Source organism: Tenrec ecaudatus, chromosome 15, assembly GCF_050624435.1.
Source record: "Tenrec ecaudatus isolate mTenEca1 chromosome 15, mTenEca1.hap1, whole genome shotgun sequence".
In the NCBI taxonomy this organism is placed as follows: domain Eukaryota; kingdom Metazoa; phylum Chordata; class Mammalia; order Afrosoricida; family Tenrecidae; genus Tenrec; species Tenrec ecaudatus.
This window is the reverse complement of record NC_134544.1, coordinates 91,579,041-91,605,208: the sequence shown is the minus strand read 5'-3', so window position 1 is coordinate 91,605,208 and position 26,168 is coordinate 91,579,041. Positions and strand designations below refer to the sequence as shown.

The 26,168-nt window shown below is 41.4% G+C and overlaps 1 long non-coding RNA gene across 1 annotated transcript; it reads left to right on the top strand.

The window, feature by feature from the left end:
• Positions 1-2,498: 2,498 nt before the first annotated feature.
• On the top strand, positions 2,499-26,168 carry LOC142427916 (uncharacterized). Its single transcript, XR_012780114.1, has 3 exons — positions 2,499-2,680; positions 5,655-5,781; positions 25,908-26,168. It is a non-coding gene; the product is annotated as an uncharacterized LOC142427916 (long non-coding RNA).

Sequence of the window (26,168 nt, the reverse complement as noted above, 5' to 3'; positions counted from 1 at the left end):
GGGAGAGGGGTTAAAATGAAAATGAGCTGATTCCTGGAACCCAAGTGGAAGGCAAATTTTTAGAATGATGAGGGCAACGAATGTATAAGGGTGCTTTCCTCAATTGATGTATGTATGGATTGTGATAAGAGTCTTATGAGCCCCGATAAAATGATTTATTAAAAAAAATACTTGCACTTTATTCTGAAAATGAATATTATTTACATATAGGATGTGGATCCAAAGTTGATAATTATATTTGAGAAATTGGTAAAATTGCTCTGTAAATGTAGAGTGGGCTCTGTTTTTAATGCAAGCACCCTCAGATAAGGGCATGGTTTTGATTCCAAGGGTTCGGGGTGGTCACTATTTAGCTCAAGAAGTATAGGCCAAGAACTTGACATGTTTCTCAAAATTGTCTGCTCATCAACAAAGATTTGGCACTGAGAAATGCAGTCCAGTCTATGGAGTTAGAAGTCTGTTACTACTGTCTTGCACATTGAAGCCTCACAAGAAAGATTTCAACTTCTGACTGGGTTGTGAACCAGATCCATTCACCTGACTCCAAGCAGGGTGAGCAACCCTGGGGCTCCTGGGGGTGGGGCCAGGGTGGAGGAGCTTGAGGGGAAGTAGGGATCCATGCTTCCTGGGGTCTGACCCCAGGAGAGCGCCAGTGTACAGGGGCCCATGCTGTCCTGTCCATCATGGTCCAATGTCTCATCTCATCTCCCTGAATGATAGAATTCACTGGGTAAGTAATCAATTTGCAAAAGGCCTAGTGGTTACAGATTGGGCTTCTACCTGCAGGGTCAGCAGTTCAGAATTACAAGTAACACCTGGGGGAAAGACAGGGTTTCTACTCTTGTAAAGGGCTACAGTTTCAGAAACTCACCAGGGGCAGGTCCACCTCCTAAAGGGTTGCTCTAGCAGGAACCCGCTTGATGGCAGTGAGTTGGGTTTTAGGTTTGGGTTGCTGATGACAGTGACAACAGAGTGTCTGTTTGCTGTGTCCCCGCTTTGATTAGGTCTCCATTGAATCCTTTCTGATAATTATCCAAAGATGTAGATCATCTTCCCCCAGGGGAGAATGCCTTTGAAGTAGATTGCCTGCACTCCTTTCCAGCCAGCTCCTCTCTACGGGCCTGCCTAGGTCAACTGTCAAACTGCATTAGGTTACCACAAATAATGCTACATTAAAACATCATTTATCTTTGGATTCAAAAGTGCACTCACTATGGGGATATATACTTCTTACTTCATTCCAAAATCTGCACATAAATTTCAATCTATTTTTTTAAAACGTTTTATTAGGGGCTCATACAACTCTTATCACAGTCCATGCATACATCAGTGGTGTAAAGCACATCTGTACAATCTTTGCCCTCATCGTTTTCACAACATTTTCTCTCCACTTAAGCCCTTTGCATCAGGTCCCCTATTTTTCCCCTCCCTCCCGCTCCCCCCTCTCACATGAGCCCTTGATAATTTATAAATTATTGTTTTGTCATATCTTGCCCTGCCCGACATCTCCCTTCACCCCTTTTTCTGTTGTCCGTCCCCCAGGAAGGAGGTCACATATTGATCCTTGTAATCGGTTCCCTATTTCCAACCCCTCTCCCTCTACCCTCCCAGTATCACCACTCACTCCCCTGACCCTGAAGGTTTCATCCGCCCTGGATTCCCTGTGCTTCCAACTCCTGTCTGCACCAGTGTACATCCTCTGCTGTATCCCTACTTGCAAAGTAGAATTCAGATCATGATACTTGGGGTTGGGGTTGAGGGGGAAAAGAAGCATTTAGGAACTTGAGGAAAGCTGTATATAAAAAAAATTCAATGTAATAGATGATATATAAGTGTTTATATGGAACCCTTGTTTTGACATGTGTTAAGGGTTGGACTGCTAATCTCCAGGTTAGAGGTACATACCTATTAACTGCTTGTCATGTCTTTATAGTCTTTGAAACTCTGTCGAGCAGTTCTCCTGTGTCCCATCAACAGCTTATACATCTAACTCTACTTGATGGGGAGTTTTACAGTGTTTCTAAAGTGATTTTACAATGTATAGTTCCTCTAGAAAATAGTGTTCACTTTATACTAGCTTTTTTATATAGCCCTTTCAAAATGTTTCCAGCTGCTTTAATTAACATAACCATCTTCAAGGTTCATTGATTTATCATTCTCCTTGAGAATCACACAGTAAGGAATTGATAGTTACGTGTGGTGTGAGGTAGGGATCCTGCTTTTTGTTTCTTTTTGACAGCTTATTTGACTTTGTCCAATGTATGTTTGATTGTCCAATCTCTATTTATTATAAAGCCATCTTTACTCACATGTCTGAAGATTATGAGTTTTAGATTTTATTGCTCATGATAAAATCATTTTTCCATCACTCAATAAGGGCACAGTTAACAGTATTGAGGACTTTGTGCAATAAGAGGAAGGGAATTGTTATAGCTTTTGGACCTACAGATTATGTGTTATTCACATTGTATTCTCCCATCAGCTTGCAGATTGTGTATCACCAGCAGCGGCGTACAGGAAGGAGGAAGAAGTTCCTGATTTTGGTATTATTATTTCTGGGATGTCCTCATATGAGATTGAAATTTGTGAACATCTTTATTGCTGATCCAGATAAGACAAACATAGAGTATCCCAGTTGCTGGCAGTGTTCTAAGGACCGAAGAAAATGACCAAGGCCCAGGTGATTCTGATGTGTTTTATCCTTTTCTATATTTCATACTGGGATTGTGGAAACCTGCATAATACAGATCCAGTTCATTGGAAAAGTGGAAATTTGAAATTGTAGACGTTAGAGATAAACTTGAACTCTGATTTCAGCATTGGGCTTGAGATTAGGAATAGATAGATCATAGGATTAAAACTAAACTATTGACATTGAACATAATGCGTCTCTGAAGATTCTTGGGATCACGTTATCATCTAAATCATTATTCTATGGCCAAACTATGGCAGTCATTCAAATTATAGGCTATGCCTAGTTTTTAAGGGGAAATAAGATCATTTCTTTAGAAGTGTCTGTATTCCATGGGATTTTTGTTTGACTAAGTTTCTTTAATGCTTCTTTCTGAAGGTGATGTGTTACATAATCTCCCAAAGAGCCGCATTTTCATTAATGAATCTAAAATTGAAAACCCAAATTTTTAACTTCAGCCAATAGTGGTTCAAAAATGATTGACATCTTCTCCCCTCCTCTAACTATAGATGCAGGAGAGAGAATCAACCATCAACGTCAGGTCGGATTCATATGAGGCAGAGCTTAAGCATACCTGTACTCTCCATACTTTTCCAGTGATGGCACCAGTTATTGTTCCCACAGTCCTCTCCTACTGTGCTCATTAACTTTTTGCAGTGGCCCTGTGCAAATGTACAGTCCAGAGCCACAGGTACAAGTTTTATTAAGTAACAGCATATAATTTGGTATCAGAATGAATAGGCTGCACATTGGGATTCATATTAAAGAGCCATATAGAAAATTTTGCTCTTCTTCAGGGCAGGCTTGTTCTTTCGGTCCCTCAGACATTTTACCCACGGAGGCAGGCTCATTTCATAGTTCCATCTGTCTAGCCTTCTCTCATCTCCTTGGGGGATATCCTCCTCTTGATCTTGCCTGCCTGCCCCACTATCTTGGCTGAAAAGTCCTTTCTGGACCTGTAACCATTGACTCTGTCACTGTGTCCCTTCTGCCCTGGTCATTAGCTCCATCAGTCTAGCTCTTGAACCATGAATATTAACGTTCATTTTGCAGAACCAGCAGTAGATGAGTGAGTGCCTATGAGATAGAGGTTCACGGTGTTCCATGATTTACTTTGTAGCATCTCACAAAGCTAAATATTCATCAAGTAAACAAATACCTCGTCAAGATGTGGATTCTGGTGAGTCCCTAATCTGTATAGAGGTCAGGGATCAATCTGTACGGTTCTCCTCATTCATGTGTTTGCAAAGGCTGATGAACCAGATCATCAGGGCAGACAACAGTCCACTGCCTCACAAAGTGAAGTTGTTGAATCTGGTCAGATAATAAGTTGCAGGGGATGAGGAACCCAAATGGGAAAGTCATACCGCAAGCTCTTGACTCATGGAGTAGGGGAAGTTCTCAAGTCAGGTCACACAGTGGGTTCACAGGTGTTCAAGGAAATGGCTCATGCATTTCTTGAAATTGGCAAATCCCTAATCCATGGGATCAATGTGAACTATGTGGCTTCAGGGTCTAACAAAGCCAAATCAACAAACCAATGTCTCACTGTCTCTTCTCATACCATGCGTGCAGGCAGTTCTCTCTCTCTCCCTCTTGATATGATGGCTTCTTGGGTCAACCTAGCACCTTCCCTGCCTAGGCAAGGTTAGGAGGGCTCCAGAGGTCCACCCAACAAAACTACGAAGACCCCTTGGAGAGCATGTGGTGGAAGATGGCAGTTGCAAGAGGACCTTGCAATTAAAGTTAAGGCAATCTGGTCTGAAAGTGGCTGCGAAGAATTTGTCCTAAGGTTGTCATGAGGAGCTTGTCCTAAGGTGACATTTAAGAGCTTAGAAAGTTGTACTGCATCCAGGAAGGGAGATATTGCCTATGAACATTTTGATCTTGGTTCTCAGTTATATCTTTTTGTTCCTGAACCTGAGTTTTACCTTGTTCATTAATAGACCACTTTAATCTTTTGAGTTTTGTGTGACCGTAGCAACAGATTATCAATGAGACATAGAGTGCTGTGGGAGGAATGACTTGATTAAGAGTTAACAAAAATGTGGAGAGTTGAGGTATGTTTGACCTCCCCCATCTGAACTCTTCCTGATAATTGTTGACACTGATACTGCTAGAAGTCCTAATTCCATTTGATAATAAACAGGTGTTTATCTACTTTGTGCAAGTATAAATCTTGGCTATTTCTAGCTCATTCAGATAGTTTCACTGGACCTCAAAGTTCTAATGTTATGAGTGGGTGCATTATTATAGAGCACGGGAGTCCGCTATACTCGAACAGTGATTCTCAGGAACGACATTGCAATTGTGGCAAATATTAAAGACAGACCAGTGTGGCACGGGGCTCCTCAACCTATGTCAGGACTGAGAAAGTGAATGTATTTTCCAATGGGTATATGTACTGGAGTTTACAGATCTTTCCATAGGCGTGCACGTCATGCACTTAGCGTGTACATAGTCAGTGGGTACTATCATCAGCGGGTAACATAATAAGCAGGATGGTGAGTCACCCTGTTGACCTAGTGCTAGTTGATTTCAATCCCACCCTGAGCCCTCCCCAGGTATTTGTGACATTTATGGTGGCTTAGCTATGGAACCTGATTTCTCTGATCTACAAATAACCTTCAGGCACAGTGAAGTAGCCAGGCACGGAAACTGTTCATCTACTATGGTAATTCCTTTAACACTGCTCCTTAATGGAGAGCTATATGAATGTGTATTTGAAAACATTTCTTAGAACAGTGGGGACCTTTCTGGAAATAGGGCTCGTGTTCTGTCCTCATAATTGCGAATGTAGAAATAAGGTCAAATACTTTTTACCAAGTCCTCAGTTTTCCACACATTATGGAATGCACTGTCACAATAGTTTTTCTTACTGTTTTGCTTTCTTTACTGTAAGATATATTTTTAAAATCTTCAAGTATAAAATACGCCATTAAATCGACTCCTCTTTCTACAGGAATCACTGACATTCAACGATGTGGCTGTAAAGTTCACCTGGGAGGAATGGCAGCTCCTGAACCCTGCTCAGAAGACCCTATATCAGGATGTGATGTTGGAGAACTATCACAACCTGGTTTCCATTGGTGAGGAGAATTCTCAAGTCATTGACCTCGTCATTGGCGTTTCCTGTCTTATGTGTTAAAATTTTTGCAGTGTCTGTGGTGTTCTAAAAGAGGTAGATTCTCATTGCATCCTCTGGTCTTAAGTTGGTGGGTTGGGTCTTCTGCCCTTGAGAGAACACTTTGTTCCTTTGAACATTATTTTCCTAGAAATACAACATTCTGCAGGCTTTACAAACTTTAGGTTAATTTTGGTGTGTCTAAGATTGTGCAATTTCTCATGAACAGGTTATCTAGTTGTCACCCCAGAATCTGTCTCTCAATTGTAACAAGGAGAACTGTGGTCGGTATTAGAAACAAGCTATAGTGGAATTTTATCAGGTGTATAGTCAAAATACCTTAAGGGTAATAGGCTGGGGGTATTGATTCAATGGGCAGAGGGCCTCACATCCATGATAGATGTTGGAAAATGCATAAAAGTCTGTGCTTCTTTGAATGTGAGCACTCACTTTTCCTAGCAGTTGAGAAAAGTACCCCTGTAGCTCTAAATGAGATTAAATTTCCATTTATTTGATTTATACTATTGTATGTTTGCTTCCATAATTTTCTTTCTTTAAGATTCTCAAAACTTTCCCTCTCTTATATGCGTCTCTCTTATTTTGAATATCCATCTTGCAAGCCTCTCTCCAAACAGATGGAGCACCATCTTGGATGTTCAACTCGAACCATAAATGGGCCTCCTTTGTGCTTTCTTAGCTCCCCACCTTGGAGTTTCTCTAAAGATTTTGGTGCCCATTCTCTCATTTGTTCTCCTGGTTCTTTAAAGTTTTCTTCATTCTGGTGAAATAAGTTCTTTCTATTTTCTTTTAGAGACGGTCAAATTGCCTTGTCTGTTGGAATTCTTTAACAGACATGTTTCTCCATAGTTTGCTCCTTTTGGTGAAACACATTTATGACTTCGGTTATTTTCAGGTATCTAAAGTCACCTTCCTAGCAAGAAAATTGTTATCAGCTTAGCATATAATTTTGCACCGCACCTTCAATTTTTTTCTACCTGTAAGATTTTGTTTTGTTTTTCTTAGAAAAGTACAAATACTTTAATTCTAAGTGACCTGCTCTGCTTAGGACCCACCCAAGAGACGTTCAAAGTGAAATCCAATTGTTCACACTTCATCTAGTATCACACAGGCCGCTTTCCAATGTGTGCACACGCGCATACACATGGGAGGAAGGAGGGGACGGGTTGGGAGTGCAGGCACAATGGACTTTGATCACAGGATGCAAAACGCTTCAGAAACCAGACCTGTCAGACAGCTAAGTACAAAACTGCCTAAAACAGCAGGGCTGCTTTTCCCAGACGGGCTGCATACAACCTGACGAAGATGACTTGGATTTGTTTCCCTTCAGTCAGTTTGGAGCTGTGGCCGAAGATGCTGCCTCTGGAAAGCTGAGCACGCTGCTGAGGCAGACCCGGAGTCTGCCTGGGACTGGGAAGCACAGGCTCACTGGGGGCCACCGCAGGCTCCTCACTGCCACTGTCAGAAAGCTCCTGTCTGGCTCTTCCAACAGCTTCCTGGAGAGGATTTCAGGATGGCTTCCATGCTCCTCTGTCAGTGCAGTTCCGCAGCAATCCCAACAGCTGTCTTCGTTGTACCTGAATCAGGAACTTCTGGCACGTTCTAATTGTTCCTGTGGCAGGAGGGAGATGAGCACAGGACTGAGGGTTAGGGGTCCAGGGGCTGGGCCAGATTGGCTCACCTGTGCTTGAATTGCACCATGGCCGCCTGCGTCATGTAAGATTTTTCTTTTAAGTTGCCTGTTCCTCCAATAACTTTGTAAGTGGAAAGGGCATTTTTAACATCCTGTATTCTTGGATTTTTCCTTAAGCGTATGTCTGCTTTATATTCTTTACTATGCAGTGTGCCTTCTTTAGGCCCACCCCTTCTTAACAGGTCCTCAACCCAAAAGATGACCTTTGCTGCTTCTAAAGAACATTTTTGCAGGACATTCCAACAGAATTTTTTACTGTAATTCAAACAATGCATAGAATAATCAATATCGTTCTCTTTTCTTTTTTGTCTTTGAAGTATCCTTTTGATTTCTAAATGTATGATTTCTTTTGTGTCATCCCGGAACTCATCTGGTCTCAGTCATTAGTCTTCAGTCATCAGTCTTTTATTACTCCAGTTTATTCTTTACATAGTCTCTCAGCTCTGTGATCTAGGTATTTTGGTTAGCTTCTACTTGGATTTGAGCAATTGATGGTCTGTTCCACAGTTAACCCCTGGACATGTTTTGACTAATGAGCTTCTCCACCATTTCTTTCTAGGGATGTGGTTGATTTGATTTTCATGTGTTCCATTCAGAAATATCCATATGTATAGTTTCCATTTCTGTTGTTTAATAAGAAATTTGGTATGAATTCATCATTCATCTCACATTTTTATTGCTAAACTTGCATATCCTTTCTGTCATGGAGGTCACATTTTCCACCTACTGACAACTTCCCCAAATGTTACGTTCATCAGTGTACATGATTGTATGATTGATCAATATCAGACTATAAAAGTCATGTGAAATTTTCAATATATATGTTTAATCTTTTTGGGGGGAGCTCTTAAAGATATAACATTTCATAGTTCAATCACTGTACAATTGCTACCACAGTTTCAAAACATTTTCCTCTTGACTTCCTTTCTATCTGCTCTCCTTTATCCCCTCCCTTCCCCACCCTCAATTTCTTTATTGTGGAAAAGAGAACCTGGATGAAAGCAGCCTTATCTCTTTACTCCTGACTTCAGGGCTTGGAAGACCAGTACTAGTGTTAGAAGAAAACCTCCACAAGTCCCAAGGATAAAGCTAGAGCTGAAATGCACAATTTCCAGATAGAATTTTCTCCACAACTGCCCTCCAGTAAGATGTTAGTATACAGCTTCTACAGGCACCTCACTTCTTGCTACTCAACTAAAAGATGCCTAGCTTAAAAAGCAATCAGGTTCCCTTTGTTGCTATCACTCAAGGAGTCAAGTATCCCTTTGTCTCTTAAATGCCCTCTGGATGGGTCCTATGGGAGGGTTGTATAATTGAAGGGCAGAAATAAAAAGGCTTTATATTCTTTCACCAATTTATACAGTCTCAGGGCTTGCAATCTCCCTCCCCCACCCCTCCGCTCCTCCCCCAGCACACACACACACACACACACACACACACACACACACACACAGACACCTACCTACCTAACAAGGTAGGTAGGACTTTTATCCTGGGGGTCCCTGAAATAATTGGGTGAGCAACTGAAAACCAGTTGTGAGGGCAGGTGAATTGAAGTAACTCTCTCCTCAGTGGGGAGAACAAGAACAACATGTCTGCTCTTGTAGTTAAAATTGCTGGCAGATAGTAATAAGCCATGTGCTTGTATGAGGTATCATTAAGGTAACACTATAATGAGAGGATATTGTGAGGATAATTTTTAATTAGGAGAATGTGACTTGGATTCTTCTCCAATATACAAATGTGAATTCCTCCCTCCACCCAAATGCCTGGCCTTGCAATCTTCTTTAATTCTGAGAATAAGCAATTAGGCTGTGTCCTCTCTTCTAGGTCCTCAGTTTCCCACAGCCTAATACTTACCATGAAGTGTTCTAAAAGAATGCAGGATATTCCCACGTTCACACTATTCTGTTCTGTTGTGTCCGTGCCTTCTGAAGGCTTGCATGGCTCGCTACTATATAAACTCACTGTTAAATGACCTCGCTGTCTTATTCTGGGATTGGAGATGAGGCCACTCTTCCCCGTTTTGCTGTCTGCTTTATCTTCCTTAATTGCACACACTATTCCTAAGGGCCCATTTGAGTGTGGGGCTGGATTCCCCACGGTTTACGTTTGCTTAAACAGTTGGTGTACCAATCTAAATAGCACTTATAACTGGTCTTACTTGCAGGCATATGAATATTAACCTTCCACTGACAGAATTATTCTTTAGCGAAGATATTACCATGTACTGTTTGATGATGGATACGATGCCAGGCTTCTTTCATTTGTCATTCTTAGCCTTTTAAACCACGTGATTATGTAATTATAAGTAGACAATACCAGTCTATTTAAGTTTAATAATCATACACAATCGATTTTTAAACATTCCATTGTGTTTTGAAAACTTGCAGATTTTTGTTGATAATATTTCATATATTCCATCTCCACATTCTTAGAATATGTGTGCAGCTATTTTTTCTCATTTTCAGTCAAGTTTTCCTCCATTCACGTCATTACTGTTGACTTTACTTTGAGGATTTGGTACTTCATCAGTGTTATTTCCTTGTCATTAAACCTAAGGGGTTCATGTTCCAGAAGTAGATCCCCAGGTCTTCTTCCCAGTCCTTGTTTCTGCAGATTCCACTAAGACCTGTCTACCATGGCTGATCCTGCTTCTATTATTTGAAATACTGGTGGCATTGCTTTTGGCATCACAGTAACATGCAAGCCACCGCAGGACAACACTGAAAGATGAGTGGTGTAAGCTAGAATATAGGCTCTATAAACATAAAGCATATGTTTCTGTACCACAATACCTTTCATATATACTTCTAAAAATGCTTTTCCCCCAAGTAGAACTTCTGCAATTTTCACATTTCCAACTTTATGTAGTACTCAGTTGTCTTTCAGTAAAGCTTGATGAATAGAATACATGTAACCCCTACCAGCTGGAATTAGCAAGCCTTATCCGACCTGTGGTCTATTGTTCTCAATGTCTTCCTTCTATTACATTTGTTGTACATTTTCATATACCTCTTTAAGCAAGTGCCAAATCTGTGTTCACTCATCCTTTCATATCCAACCAGAGTTCTACAATAACTATTTTTACCATTTGGATTATTTACACGCTTGTATTTCTTCCAATGAGCAATAAACATTAAGCATAGTGTTTTATTTATATTCATATAAGAGGGTTGTCACTAAAGATCTACTTCGTATCGATGCATATTTTAAGGAGTCCATTGTAAGTCAAGATTTTGAAAAGAATCAATGTTCTGTTCTTTTATAGAAATCCAGAAAGATGCCGACCATTTGCTTGAACACATGCAATGTGAAAGATACATGGACAGAATGGAACAATAGTATACATTTAATACATTGGAAAGTACTGTTTATCAGCACAGAAATTATTTTCTTCCAAAGGAAATGTATGAGTTGTTTGGATTACATGGAAAAATAGTAAAATCAGATTTAATCATTCTGAAATTAAATCAGAACAGAAGCAACAAAACACAGAAGTCAGTTGTGCTCAAGGAAGATGAGGACAATTTCCTCCACACTGAGCAAGAGCAATTTTGTACTGAAATGAAATTCTCTGAGAGTGAACAATCCAGGATCTCGAAGTCACAGCATCAGGAATCTGATCAAATTGAGAAACCACACACTGGTGATAAATGTGGGACGACCTTCATTGAGGAGTCTTTGCTCTATGAATGCCAGCTCATTCATATACTAGATAAGACCTGTCAGTGTGGGCAAAAATACAATAACGTGTTCCAACTCAATGAACATTATCAAAAATCTCACGAAGGACAAAAGCTTTATAAATGCTTGGATTGTGGCAAAACTTATCACAATAAATCATACCTCAAGGGATGTTGTGAAACTCATGTGGCAGGGATGCCCTATGTATGCAGTGAATGTGGGAAGGACTTCACCATGAAAAGTGATCTCACTGTTCATCAGCAAACTCATACTGAAGGAAAACCCCATGTATGTGGTGAATGTGGCAAAGGCTTCATTCAGAAAATACAACTCAAAACTCATCTACGAACTCATACTGGGGATAAACCCAATATATGTAATGAATGTGGCAAAACCTTTATCAGGAAGAATGCTCTCACTGTTCATCAGCAAACTCATACTGGAGAGAAACCCCATGTATGTCGTGAATATGGAAAAGCCTCTACCAGGAAGTCTTTTCTCACCGTTCATCAGAGAGCTCATACTAGAGAGAAACCCCATATATGTGGTGAATGTGGCAAAGGCTTCACTCATAAAGTAAATCTGAAAACTCATCTACGAACTCATACTGGAGAGAAACCCCGTGCATGTGATGAATGTGGCAAAGCCTTTTTTTGGAAAACTGCTCTCACTGTTCATCAGCAAAGTCATAGTGGGGAGAAACCCCATGTATGTGGTGAATGTGGAAAAGTCTTTATTCAGAAAATCACTCTCACTTATCTTCAGCAAACTCATACTGGAGAGAAACCCCATATATGTGATAAATGTGGCAAAGGCTTTACCAGGAAGACTTCATTCACTATTCATCAGCAAACTCATACTGGAGAGAAACCCCATGTATGTGGTGAATGTGGAAAAGCCTTTATTCAGAAAATCGCTCTCACTTATCATCAGCGAACTCATACTGGAGAGAAACCCCATGTATGTGGTGAATGTGGAAAAGCCTTTATTGGAAAGACTGCTCTCGCTTATCATCTACGAACTCATATTGGAGAGAAACCCATGTATGTGATGAATGTGGAAAAGGTTTTCTCAGGAAGTACATGCTCCCTGTTCATCAGGAAACTCACCAGAGAGAAACCCCATGTATGTGGTGAAAGTGGAAAAGCCTTTATTGGAAAGACTGCTTTCACTGTTTATCAGTGAACTCATACTGGAGAGAAACCCATGTATGTGATGAATGTGGAAAAGGTTTTCTCAGGAAGTACATGCTCCCTGTTCATCAGGAAACTCACCAGAGAGAATCCCCATGTATGTGGTGAAAGTGGGAAAGCCTTTATTGGAAAGACTGCTTTCACTGTTTATCAGCGAACTCATACTGGAGAGAAACCCATGTATGTGATGAATGTGGAAAAGGTTTTCTCAGGAAGTACATGCTCCCTGTTCATCAGGAAACTCACCAGAGAGAAACCCCATGTATGTGGTGAATGTGGCAAAGTTTTTATCAGGAAGAAGGACCTCAGTGTTCTTCAGGGAATTCTTCCTGGAGAGAAACCTCATGTACGTTAGTGAATCTGGCAAAAGCTTCATTCGGAAAGGAGGTCACAAAATTCATCTATGAGTTTACACAGGAGCTAATCCCTATGTATGTGGTGAATGTGGAAAAACGCCTTTATCTGGTACAGTGAGCTAACTGAGCATCAGCAAACTCATACTCCAGAGAAACCCCATGTATGTGGTGAACGTGGAAAAGCCTTTCTCAGGAAGAATGCGCTCATTGTTCATCACGAACTCATCCTGGAGAGAGAGAAATCCCATATATGTAGTGAATGGAACAAAGGCTTCATTCAGAAAGCACATCTCAAAACTCATCTATGAATTCATACCGGAGGAAAACCTTTCATGTGATGAATGCAGTAAAGCTTTCAGCCAGAAGTGGTGTCTTAAGCACATCAGAGATTTCACAAAGGAGAGAATCCCTTTGCATGAACTAAATGTGGAAAATTTTATTTCCTAATTTTCATTAGTTCAATGATGGATTCACTTGCCACTATTCTCAATCCATTTTCTGTCCCTACTATATTTCCGGTTGTTGTCTACAAAGTGATAGTACACAATTCTAGGCTGAGACTATGAAGCAACGTCCTAGACAGCCTGCCTTCACAAAGGCTGGTTAAGTACACGTTGAATGTGTCCTACCAGCACAGTTGTACTCAGAGGGATCAGTGAAGGGAGTTTTGTTGGTCACTTAGATCATTAAATATACTTTCATCTCAAGTCTGACAATTGGGAACTTGAGACCAACATATTAATAGGCTGATCCAGACAGGCAGAAATAAGGAAGCAGAACCAAAGTTACAAGAGGATAAGACTACAAGAAGCATTCTGGAGACTACATTGATCCCCTGTGGTGTATCCAAGTGTCACATCACCTTGGCTTCAAGATCTCATGGGATATTTGTGAAACTGGGTATCGACAACATGAAAAGTTAACTCTTCCATCACTTTGGACTTCACATGGCTTCCTTGAAACCAGAAATACACAGTTCTTTTTTTTTTTTTTTAACGTTTTATTAGGGGCTCATACAACTCTTATCACAGTCCATACATATACATACATCAATTGTATAAAGCACATCCATACATTCCCTGCCCCAATCATTCTCAAAGCATTTACTCTCCACTTAAGCCCTTTGCATTAGGTCCTCTTTTTTTTCCCCTCCCTCCCCGCTCCCCCCCCCTCATGTGCCCTTGGTAATTTATACATCGTTGTTTTGTCATATCTTGCTCTATCCGGAGTCTCCCTTCCCCCCTTCTCTGCCGTCCCTCTCCCAGGGAGGAGGTCACATATGCATCCCTGTAATCAGTTCCCCCTTTCCAACCCACTCATCCTACACTCTCCCAGCATCACCCCTCACACCCTTGGTCCTGAAGGTAACATCCACCCTGGATTCCCTGTGCCTCTAGCCATCATATGTACCAGTGTACAACCTCTGCCCTATCCAGCCCTGTAAGGTAGAATTCAAATCATGGTAGTTGTGGGGAGGAAGCATCCAGTATCTGGGGGAAAGCTGTGTTCTTCATCGGTACTACCTCGCACCCTGACTGACCCATCTCCTCTCCTAAACTCCTCTATGAGGGGATCTCCAGTGGCCGACACTTGGGCCTTGGGTCTCCACTCTGCACTTCCCCCTTCATTCAATATGGTATATATATATATATATGCATATATATATATATATATATATACACACACACATACATATATTCTTTTTTTTTTTTGCATGATGCCTTATACCTTTTCCCTTGGGCACCTCGTGATCGCACTGGCTGGTGTGCTTCTTCCATGTGGGCTTTTTTGCTTCTGAGCTAGATGGCTGCTTGTTCACCTTCAATCCTTTAGGACCCCAGACACTATCTCTTTTGATAGCCGGGAACCATCAGCTTTCTTCGCCACATTTGCTTATGCACGGAAATGAACAATCTCTTCCACCAAAACCACACCCACTGTGAGTGCATCTTTTCTGACTCATAGTAATCCTATCAGACTGGTTAGGACTGCTCGCTAGGCTTTCTCTGCCTATAATTATTTACAGGAATAGACAAGTTCATCTTACTCAGGAGGACCCCTTGTCTGGTTTGAATCCCTGACCTTGTGGTGAGCAACCACATCTGATCCCACAGCACCACCATAGCCCTGTCTCTGCACCAACAGGCCCATAGTACAAGGTTTCTTAACTGTCACTTTTAGAAGCCAAGTCATGATATTTTCAATATTATTATATAGATATGAACTCGACTATGAATAAGGAAGGCCGTAGGAAAAATGATGGCCTTTGACTTATGGTGTTGTAAAAGAATGATGAAAGTACTGTGGGGCAGACTGGTAATAAGATAAACAGGTCTGTTTTGAAGGGAGTACAGCCAGTGAGTGCTTTAGAATCAAGGATGGTGAGACCTTGTTTCATGGAAAATTTTCATTCCTGTCACTTCAAAAAGATATCAACCATGATAAAGTAGGAGATCAATGAAGACCAAGGCCCGTGATGAGATAGATTGACACAGTGGCTGTTTCAATGAGCTCAAAATATCCATTGCAATTATGATGCTGAGAGAGGCATTGAGAATAGGAACTGACTCTGTGGCACTTAACAAAAAAGAAATCAAAATACACAACATTCTTCCCAGGCTAAATAACAGTGCTTGGGAAATCGTATGTGTTTTATGCAGGAAAACACACCTAACAAAGGGAAATATGTAACAGAATACACTGTCTTTATCATTGCTCTTACGTTGAAGTTCGCTGTGTCTTGGGTAATTATTGGTAGCATATGTCTACATATTTATAGAGCTTTAAGCATCCAAAGTTACATGGGCGCAGGATGGTTGTTAGAGACTCGTAAAGAAGTTTAACGTGAAAGAGAAGAACTGTCTGAATAGGATTTTCTTTTCTGAAATACTGATGGCAGAAAGTTAGCAGGTCTTTAACCAAGGGAGTCACTGGATGGTTTTGAACTGCCAACCTTTTGGCTCAAAGTTGAGCATTTAATCATTGTGCCACATTCTTTTTTGATCCAGGTTCTCCTGAGCATAACTTACATGCATCAAGTTAATATTCTAAAGATGAACATTCCTGTTCATATTGTCCAGTGTTAAGACACCATATAGATTTCTTCAACGTCAGTGCTACTGCTATTTTTTGCTCCTTGAGTATTCATTGTCGCATACGTAGAGTATGCTGTCCTATATATTGTGTGTTTTCTGTAGCAACCCTGGACAGTATCTGTAGTGTCAGAAACAGCTGCCACAATTGGGATAACTAAGAGTGACTCTAAGAAAGGTCAAATACCCTACCAGAAATATCAAAAGAATTGATGCACTTGTGTTATGGTGTTAGAGAATAATATTAACTGTATTGTGGGCTGCCTGAAGGACAAACAGGTCTGTCTTGGAATAAGCACATCTGGCTTCTTGGAAGCATTCAAGTCAGACGTTATCTCCCTCATTTGAACATGTCGGTAGGAGCACCACAACCCGGAGAATGGTCTTGTGCTTGGTAAATTAGAGTCGGTGAAAAAGAGAGTCTTTCCAGGAGCTGGATTGTCACAAAGTCTGCTACGGTGAGTCCAAACGGAGGAATCACTGTGAGCACAGTGCACTTCCGGGCAGTATTTATTCCTGTTGTACCTGGGATCTCTGCGAGTTGAAACCAACTCAATAACAATTCAACATATTCAGTATTATTTAGATCATTCTAAGTTAAATTTATTACATAAACCTACACTTGTGAGTGTTCACTGGAATGAAAACACTGAACATCCATCTGATGGCTTGGAGAAAATTTGGAGCTCACTTGAGAAATTTTTCCTGCATTAATATTTTTATACTCACATTAGTGACATAGAGGTTATGTGTTGGGCTGAGATCTGCATACCAGTGCCCACTCCAAACAAGATAGGGCTTTCTTCTCCGATAAGCAGTTAGAATCTCAGAAACCCACATGGGCGTCACTATAAATTAACAACTTGATGGCAGTCAGTTTGGTTTTTTTTTAAATAATATTTCTAACTGACAAAAAAACAGGACTAGTTGTTTCCCTGGATTGTCAACAGATTGAACCGATAACTATTACGTTGAAGTCTGCCTTTCAATAAATGGCCAAATCGACAAAGCCCATTCCAATGAGAAGAAGGCAAGTTCAGATACATGAAGGTTCCCTAGAGTCTGTGCTTGGTGGTCCCTAGAGAGGTGCTGACAAGGTGGGGAAACTACAGCTTTTGAGAGGAAAACATCGCTGACTTATCTCTTTCACGTCTCCTAAAACCATGACTTGATGTACTAAGTTTTGTGTTTGGGTTCACACCGAATTCCCATCTCTGTGTGTCTGGCACAGTAATACAGGGCTGTGTCCTCAGGATGCACGGAGCTCAGTTTTAAATAAGCTTCGCCCTAGGAGGTGTCCCTGGTGATGCTGACTCGGGATTGGAGAGCTGGATTATACTTTGTGCCCCCATCAGTATCTATTACACCAAACCTCTCCAGTCCCATTCCTGGAGCCCGGCAGATCCAGTGCACAGCATAGCTGGTTAAAGAGAATCCAGAGACAGCACAGGTGAGAGACAGGGTCTGTGAGGGCTTCACCAGTCCAGAGTCTGACTCTTGTAGCTGCACCTGGGCCAGGACACCTGGGGATGAAGAGAAACAGAGTCCTGGGCTGCGATGCTGCCACCCTAGACTTCATGTAGGAGTGCCTGAAGCACTTACCTCCCGGAGTCACCACCAGAAAAGGAAACCCACACACAATTCGTGTTCTTGTGGATAAGACTCGTCACACCCAGAAAATGCTCTCCGGGTGAAAAGGAATAGGACTTTCAGTACATGCGCGCTGCGGTTTCACGGGGCTGGTATTTGCATGTGGGAGGTGCACTTGTATGTAAAGGTGGACAGGGCCGAATGGAGCCCAGAGCTCTGGCACTCAGATGAGAAGCGCGATGCTGGTGGAGTCCTTGGGAGAACACAGTCCTATGAGGTCTTCACTCTACCAACCATATGCACATCTGTGCAGATTTCAAGTTCAGTGTAACTTTATGTGCATTCCCGTCGAAAGTACCCAAATGATCTATTGAAATTAAAGACCATCTCTATCCTCATGTTTGGAATCAAGACTGGGGCCACCTGAATCTTTCATCCATCTGAACACACAGGGAAACAAGTGTGTGTCATCCCAAATTCTTCTTTCCCCTGTTTTATTTCACAGTATTTGGAAAGAAGTAAAAGGTACTTCAATGTTATGTTCTCTATTTAGAGTTGGAATGAAAAGGTTTCCTAACATCAGGGTCATTTGTGAGGCTAAAAGAAACCACAAAAATAAAAAGAAATTCCATTTTCTTCCATGAATTAGTACCGGGTGGGTGTTGGGCTCAGTGTATTCAGAGAGCGCCCTGCTGACAGCATCCCATCACTTACAGGAGAGGTGTTCCCTGGCCTCACACTGTCCTCCAACTTCTGTGGGTCGCACAGCAACATTTTTTCTGGCCCTAAGCTTTCACGCTATTGGTCAGGAGTGTTACCTGGCACTGTCTCCGCAGGTTTCCTGCCCTGGGCCGTAGAGTTACCATAGTGGTCAGCACAGCAGTTCTAGCCGACCCGGCACTGCAGTCCCTCATCCATGCTCCTGCCCTCACTTCTTTCTTCTCTTGGTCCAAAGCTGGTGGCTCTTAACATCCCTGCAGGTCCGCTTTCTCCCTGAGGTTAGTTTTATGTCTGGACTCACACTGACCCTCCCTCACTGTGAACAGCTTTGGAGGTAGAGAGTGCTACAACTTGCAGACAATCTGAATTCGGTACAGTGGAAGGAAGTATGATCTATAGACACAGATATTTATACAGATACGATATTGAGATGCATTCCACAATAAATACTGATTAAGAGAGAGATTTGCCTGAAAGACAAGGGAGGTACGGAGCAGAGTTTAGGCTTCAGTCTTTCCGCAGGAAGAGAAAGGCCCTTAAAGCAGGCTTCTGTTTAAATAATCGAAGCAGGAAAGTAATAAAGTTATTCCGTGTGAAGGAGGAAATTGTCAAGTCAGAATTCTTTTTTATGGGTTTCTGTGATGTGTGCGATAGGAAATTTTACAGTTTTTGGCAATTGTTGAGCATAATGACAATCTAATGCCACTTAATTATGCATGCGAAGAATGTTGAAAATATTATTTGATTGCCTGTACATGTACCATGAGAAAAAATAAGTTAAAAATGAAAGATAACTTTTTCCTTCATAATCAGAAACTGATGGAAAGTCTTACGGGAACAACACTTCAAAAAACTAGTGAAAATATTGAACTATAGAAGATTGTTATATAAGCCAGAAATATGAAATTAAAACTTGTTAGTAATGGAATAGTATTTAATATTTTAGTTATTTTCTTAGTTTTCCTCTAAAACCATTTTATTTGGTGCTAATAATCTTATCAAATCGTAGTTCAAGTGCATCAAACAGTACTGTATAATTGTTACCAAAATCAGTTTCAAAACACTCTCTTCCTTCTTGAACTCCTTGGCATCAGTTCCCTTTTATCCCTGCCACCCCCTACTACAGGCCCCAGAATCCCTTATTGTCTTAGCTATGTCTATATGTTCATAAATTCCACGTTTCATCTAATGTAAAACAGAAAAACAAAGAGCAAAAATTCAAGAATGTTACCCCCAATGCCAATATACATCTGAGATAAACCCCAGTAAGAATCGGAAATTGAGGAAGCAGGCAGTTCAAGTGCAGTCTGCTGTCCTTCCCCAGAGTCCATAACAGACCCAGGTGTGCTTAGGTCTTAGGACCAAATGTGTCAGTCTGGCTCCTCGAATGTGATGACCTTGCTCTCTGACTGCCTTTCCCAAGGCTTCTGGATCCAAATACACTCTTTATGAGCTGGCGTCCTACAGCATACCTCTTCTACTTTCTTCTGAACACATGCTAGCATTCCCCAACCTGACTGTTATTCACATTACACGGAATATACAAAACAGCAACAACAAAACCATCTCACTGCCTTCCAGGAGATTCCACCTCCTAGCACAACCCTACTTCTCTATCTTTGCTGGTGAGGAGGGAACACTGTTGTTCAACTGCAGCACTGGCCGCTGAGTGAAACCACTGGCTGTGAGGACTGGAGCCCACTCCTGATGATGAGCTGCTTCGGTCTCTTCTCTGTGTGAGCAAACAACTGTTGCATCCAATGCCTGTGTGTAAGCTGTGCTTTTGCTGGTGACCTCAGGCATTGGTTTAACAGAAATACACTGTTAAGTCGTCCTTACACTACAAAAGAAGGGAAAAATACAGATGGAAGGAAGAATAAGGTTATTTTCACTAAGCTACCTTGTAAATTGAAGCACAGACAAAAAATATATTTAAAAGGAAAACCATTAACACGTTAATAAAGATATTATAAATAATACCATCAGTGATGCGACAGAAAAAGATGGCATCATTAACCTAAAACACAATGTAGGCGATTCTATGGAGACCAAGGTAATGGGAAAAAAAGATCAATTCCTGACAATCGTATTAAATATGATTCAACCAAATACAGAAAACAAACTAATGGACATAAGCAACCAAAATAAGATTCAAATTGGAAACACAACATAACTCACTGGCACCAAGTGAATTCTGACTCATAGTGACTGTCTAGAGCAGAGTAGATCTGCTCCTTAGAGTTTTACGCACCGTAAAACTTTTTTTAATTGAGAAATTGGCAAATTTTATTAATAAGTAGATAACATTATATCAATGTTAGATTTCTTATTTAATTTGCAATATTATTTTATTAAAATGAATTTTGAGATTATTCAAAATGAAAATGCTTTAAAACATTTGTTCCACAGCTACTATGTTTTAAAATGTTATTTCTTTCAAACAAAAACCCTTTTATTAGGACCTAATCCAGACATCTTCCCATCTATAGTTAAATCATATGAAGCAGTGTTGTACAATCAGAAAACATGTTCTTCCTTCTTGAACTCCTTTCTGTTACCTCCCCCACCTCTCTTCCTGAAGCTCCCATTACCCTTATTCTAGTTATTGACTCTGTAGAGTCACCCACCCTGTGCTTCATAAACTAAGAAACATATAAAAATATATGAGAATCAAAAACGCTACCAACAATGACAAACATAGCAGAAATAAACCCCTAAATGTTTAAAAATAAATCCATAAAATGTTAAAACCCAGATCAGCACAAAGTATATCAAAGGGGAGATCAAATGAATGACAAGTTGCTAATCATCCATGTCAGATGTGTCATTTTGATCTCCTACAGTCATCTCTCCAATACTCTCTGATCACCACCTTCTTCCATCCCTCAGTTACGGTGAGAGGGAATCACAGGAGGTGTATTCCCTGTGGAGATCCTGCACATGGATTTTGAACTTCCACTGTCCTCCGTGGCCTTCTGCATGCCAGAATCTCACAATTAAGCTCTGATATTATTTCCTCCTCTGGATTTGGATTACAATTATTATTTGGACTATAATTTACAATCCTTGTGAATCTTTTTTCGAGCCTCATCTGTCTCCCTTGGAGTGGCTGGTGATTCTGAACTGCTGACCTAGCATTTAGCATCCCAATGTGAAATCCACTATGCCATCAGGGATAGTGGTGTTGTAAATAACCTTTATTTGCATATGTATTTACTACTTATTTATTACACATTGTTTTTCTAATTGAAAAGCGTGTAGCTGTAACTTAATTAGGAATGTTATATGTATTGAATTTTAAATGTTAAATAATTTTAACATTTTTAAAATTTAAAAATGGTATAATATGTGATTATATTAGGTAATTACAATTAGCTGACCAAAATTAATCTCAGTATTCTGTACCTCACGCCATCAAAGATGTTGTTGGGTGTTTCTGAGTCACGTTTACTCATAATGTCTCACAGGAAATACGTAAACTTCCAAGTCCTGAACCATCCTCACTTGCTCTTAAGTTTGAGACCATGTTTGCAGCCACTGTGTCTGTGCTTCTAACTGAGCGTTTTCCTCTGTTTTGCGGACACTCTACCAAACAGGATGTACTTTCTCTAGAAACCAGTTCCCCGTATCACAGGTTCAAAATACGTGAGAAGTCACGCTATTCTCAGTTCTAAAAACATTCTGCTATATGAGCCTGCAATGTCCTCTTCTTGTGATACATTTTCTATCTTTTGGAAATTAAAGTTTTCTTTCCAACATGTGTTCCCTTCCTTGGGACTTCAATGAGTAATCTTAGAAAGGAGTCCTCGAACCAGACAGCTCATTCCTGTTCAACTGTTCCCCTCTGGGCCTGGAACACTTGTTTCTGCATCAAAGGACACAGTGGGGAGAAAGCATCACGAAGGATATGTCACATGTTTAACCCCCAAAGTCACCTCAATTATTTTCTCAGACTTAGAGATTTTTAGTCAGTTACTACCCACAGTGCACAGGGAGCATGTCAAAGAGACCTCCAGAGTCCTAACCAGGGGCTGTAATAGATCAGTGAGCTCAGAGCAATTGAAATCGTGCTCTGCACTCATGAATGTGTACATGCCTGTATTTCATTGTCTACAGATTTTGAGTAACAGAGAGGATGAGAACGACCATGGTAATCTGTTTGCCGAGAAGAAAAATGGGTCATCCAGGAAGAGTATGAAGTTTCAGAGTCACTTTAATATTTTTTCCTCCATTCAAGCCTGCAGTGAGGAGAAACTCTGGGGGTGGGGTGGGAGGAGGAAAACTGTCCCTGGAGATGCTAAGATGTAAGAGAGGAAGCCCTAATTTCAACAGGAAATCTTCCCTGTCATTCACATGTGCCTGTCTAGGGCTGGGTGTGTGTGTCCTGTGGGACCTGTGAGCCCCCCGCTGCCCAATGTCTCCCCTGCAGGGGAGGTTTGTGTCTGGGCTCACACTGACTTCCCCTCACTGTGATCCTTGCACAGTAATACACAGCTGTGTCCTCAGCAGTCACTGAGCTCAGCTGCAGAGAAAATTGATTCTTCGATGTGTCTCTGGTGATAGAGAGTTGGCTTTGGAAGGACGGGTTATAATCTGTATCACCATCATAATCTCTGTATCCCATCCACTGAGGTCTGGCAGATCCAGTTCCAATCATAACCAATGCTGGTGATGGAGAAACCAGAGACAGTGCAGGTGAGGGACAGTTTCTCGGAGGGTTCCACCAATCCTGGACCCGACTCCTGAAGCTGCACCAGGGGCAGGATGCCTATAAATAAAGATAATTGGAATCCGTCCATCACTTGCAGTCACAACCATCCCCATAGACTCCACACTGATCTCTGAGACCCTCACCTTGGGGAACTGTCATCAGGCACAGGAGAACACACAGCAATGGCATCTTTAGACCACAGCTGTGCTTTCCCAAGGGACCCACAGCCCTGTCCAAAGAGAACTGATAGCCTTCAGTGCCCAAGGCTGGGATTTCAACCTAGTGCCTGAAGAAGGATTTGCATAGGAGGGAACCCTGTGTTTATCAATAGAGGCTTTTTTGTTTCTTCTAAGTCCATTGTAGGGTAATTCTTTTGAACTCATTTGTGTGTTAGTCTGTAATAAGAGATCATTTTTCCTAAGAGGTGTGTGTGAATGGTCAAAGGGAAACCCAGCATTTCTGAGCCCAGTATTCTCTCCCTCCAGCCTTCATTGCTCCTGCCCTGACTGAGGCTCCCGTATGTCCTGTGTGTCGAGGACTGGACAGTACAGAGTTCCTTGAAACCATCAAGTCCACCCCAGAGTATCATCATTGGCCCACACTCTCCAAAACCCATTCCTTATTTAGACCCTGATGCTGTGAGGTAGCTAGAGGCAGAACTGAGGGCTGGCCCTCTACATGCCAAAGCCTCCCGCTGCCCTTACAGGAAGTTGGAAGCTGCTTAAGGCTAGAGGGCATGCTCACATTCAGGACTTTGGGAGAGGAAGCCGGTACACCTGGGTGGGACGCCATCTAGGCCAGGTGGGCTTAATTCAGCCAATGGGGTTAACCAGTATCATCGACCACGCCTCCCTTGAAAAAGCCAAAAACGTTGAGATCATGGCTCTCTCCCAGCGGCTACTACACGGTTCAGAGCAGCCTGGTTGTGGTCCGGTGCAGCAGCTGTGCCGTGTTATCTTGCTCCTGCTCTCGCTCTCTCTTTAGTTCAATTTACTCTAACACCTGAAAACGGTTTCTATCCTTTATAAAAATAAAATTCACTTTGATCACAAACTAGGCTTCGGTGTGAATTCTTTCTGGTGCAAACCCAAGGACTGAGGTATTTCTAACTCAAGGGATCTAAAAATGCCTCTTAATCAACCTCCTCAAAGTCCTTGGTAGTTTTTCTATGTGGGAATATATGTTTTAGAAGAATTAATGCCAGACATATTCCAAGGAGTTGGGGATTAATGATGCCTCAAATATTCAACTCTTCCAGGAAGCCATTCAGGGCTATTTTCCACCCTCTTCTCCCTTGATTATATCCTCTCATGTTTCTGGGCTCTGAAAATTATCGCAACGTCCAACAGAAACCCATGACCGTGGTTGAAATGGTTTACGTGCTGGTGGGTGCCCTTCAGTCCAAATTCTTAAGGTCAGGAAGCGGCATGCCAGATGCTGGCACCAGAGGTTGCCCTCCACTTCTGTCTCTGTATTTTATGACCTGCCGAGTCTGGCAGGATGTCTCTAGTAGATTTTGGCCACCTACTACTGTTAATCAACCAGGGATTTCCCCACCTTGGGCCACGATCATCAGAAACCCACGGATCTTACAAGCAACGCACACACTATATCCCAGTGCAAGATGCCTAAGGAAAAGCTCAGTGTCAGTACAGTGATTCATGTCTCATAGTGTCTCGGTGTCAGTACAGTGATTCATGTGTCAGAGTGTCTCAGTGTCAGTACAGTGATTCATGTGTCCGAGTGTCTCAGTGTCAGTACAGTGATTGATGTGTCATAGTGTCTCGGTGTCAGTACAGTGATTGATGTGTCATAGTGTCTCGGTGTCAGTACAGTGATTCATGTGTCATAGTGTCTCGGTGTCAGTACAGTGATTCATGTGTCATAGTGTCTCGGTGTCAGTACAGTGATTCATGTGGCAGAGTGTCTCAGTGTCAGTACAGTGATTCATGTGTCATAGTGTCTCGGTGTCAGTACAGTGATTCATGTGTCATTGTGTCTCGGGGAAGAAGTTGCCACCTAGAAAAGGTGGGCACTATTTCAAGGGTCATGAATCTGAGTAAAGAGATTATTCAGAGCAGGAAGTGGGAAACACTTGTTTAGTAGATAGGGCAAAGTAAGAATAAGATCCATAAACGATATTTCAGATCTTGAACCAAAATACACCAGCCTCAGACCCAAAAAGCACTCTGGGTTAAATGAGGTCCATTCAGATTCTCAAAATGTAGGAATGAGTGCAGACTGTTCTAAATGTCCCTTGCCCAGGGGACTCTGGCTCACCTGAAATGGGAGCATTTCCAACCAAAGTGTGCCTCTCTATTTGTCCTTTACGTGTGACCCCTTGATAACTGCTCAGGGATCTCAACCTTGAATTTATCACCAAAATTCATAGATCATCTCATTTGGAATATATATGTATAACATCATATATATAATGTTATTGACCAGGAACTCAGTAGCACTATCCCTAAATATATATTTTTTTAATTTTAACTCCCATCTAGATTATTTTCTCATTTATATACACCATCAGAAGCATTTTTCTCCATTCTCACAGTTGACACCACTAAGTTACAGAATGATTGTTTGTATATCTGAACTAATATGTATTTTAACAACGCAGAAATCCAAGTACAAGGTGGTGGTCACTTGGATTTTTTGAACCAGATTTTGCTAAGGAGAATAAACAAAAGTTTTGCAAAAAATACTCATGAGGTTCACCAAAATCTAAGATTTCAAGCAAATGACATGATAATATTTTTCATTGGGAGTGCATTAGATTCATTCAGCTTGCACACACAGACTGGCATGGCTTTACTTGAACCTGGTCATTCTAGCACACGCAGCTCATGACATCTGTTGCTGGTGGTTGGCGGGACAATTTAAGGTTCACACTGTAATGGAGCTGCACACTAGTCCAGGTCACCTCCATCTCCGAATGTGGATGCCATGATTGTACAGTAAACAGGTATAAAACTTTGCAGATTAAAATTACAACTTTTTATTTTTGTTTTGTTGTCTGATTTTATAGCTAGGAAATAACATGGAGGAGAAGGTTTCATCCCAGAACCCATGGCGTGCCTGTTTGAAAATCTTAATGCATGGATGGTGACCCCTGTTTCAGGAAGGCACTTCCATCGGTCTGGCAAGCTGCCCTGGCTGGAGGCCTGGAATGCATCCGGGCCGAGAGGGAAGCATTTGTTCCAACACCTGGATCTCTCCTTTGGACTCAGCTCACAGCATTGTGCGTAGGTGAATGTTGAAATGGAAATAAAGTGACATTTAAATTATA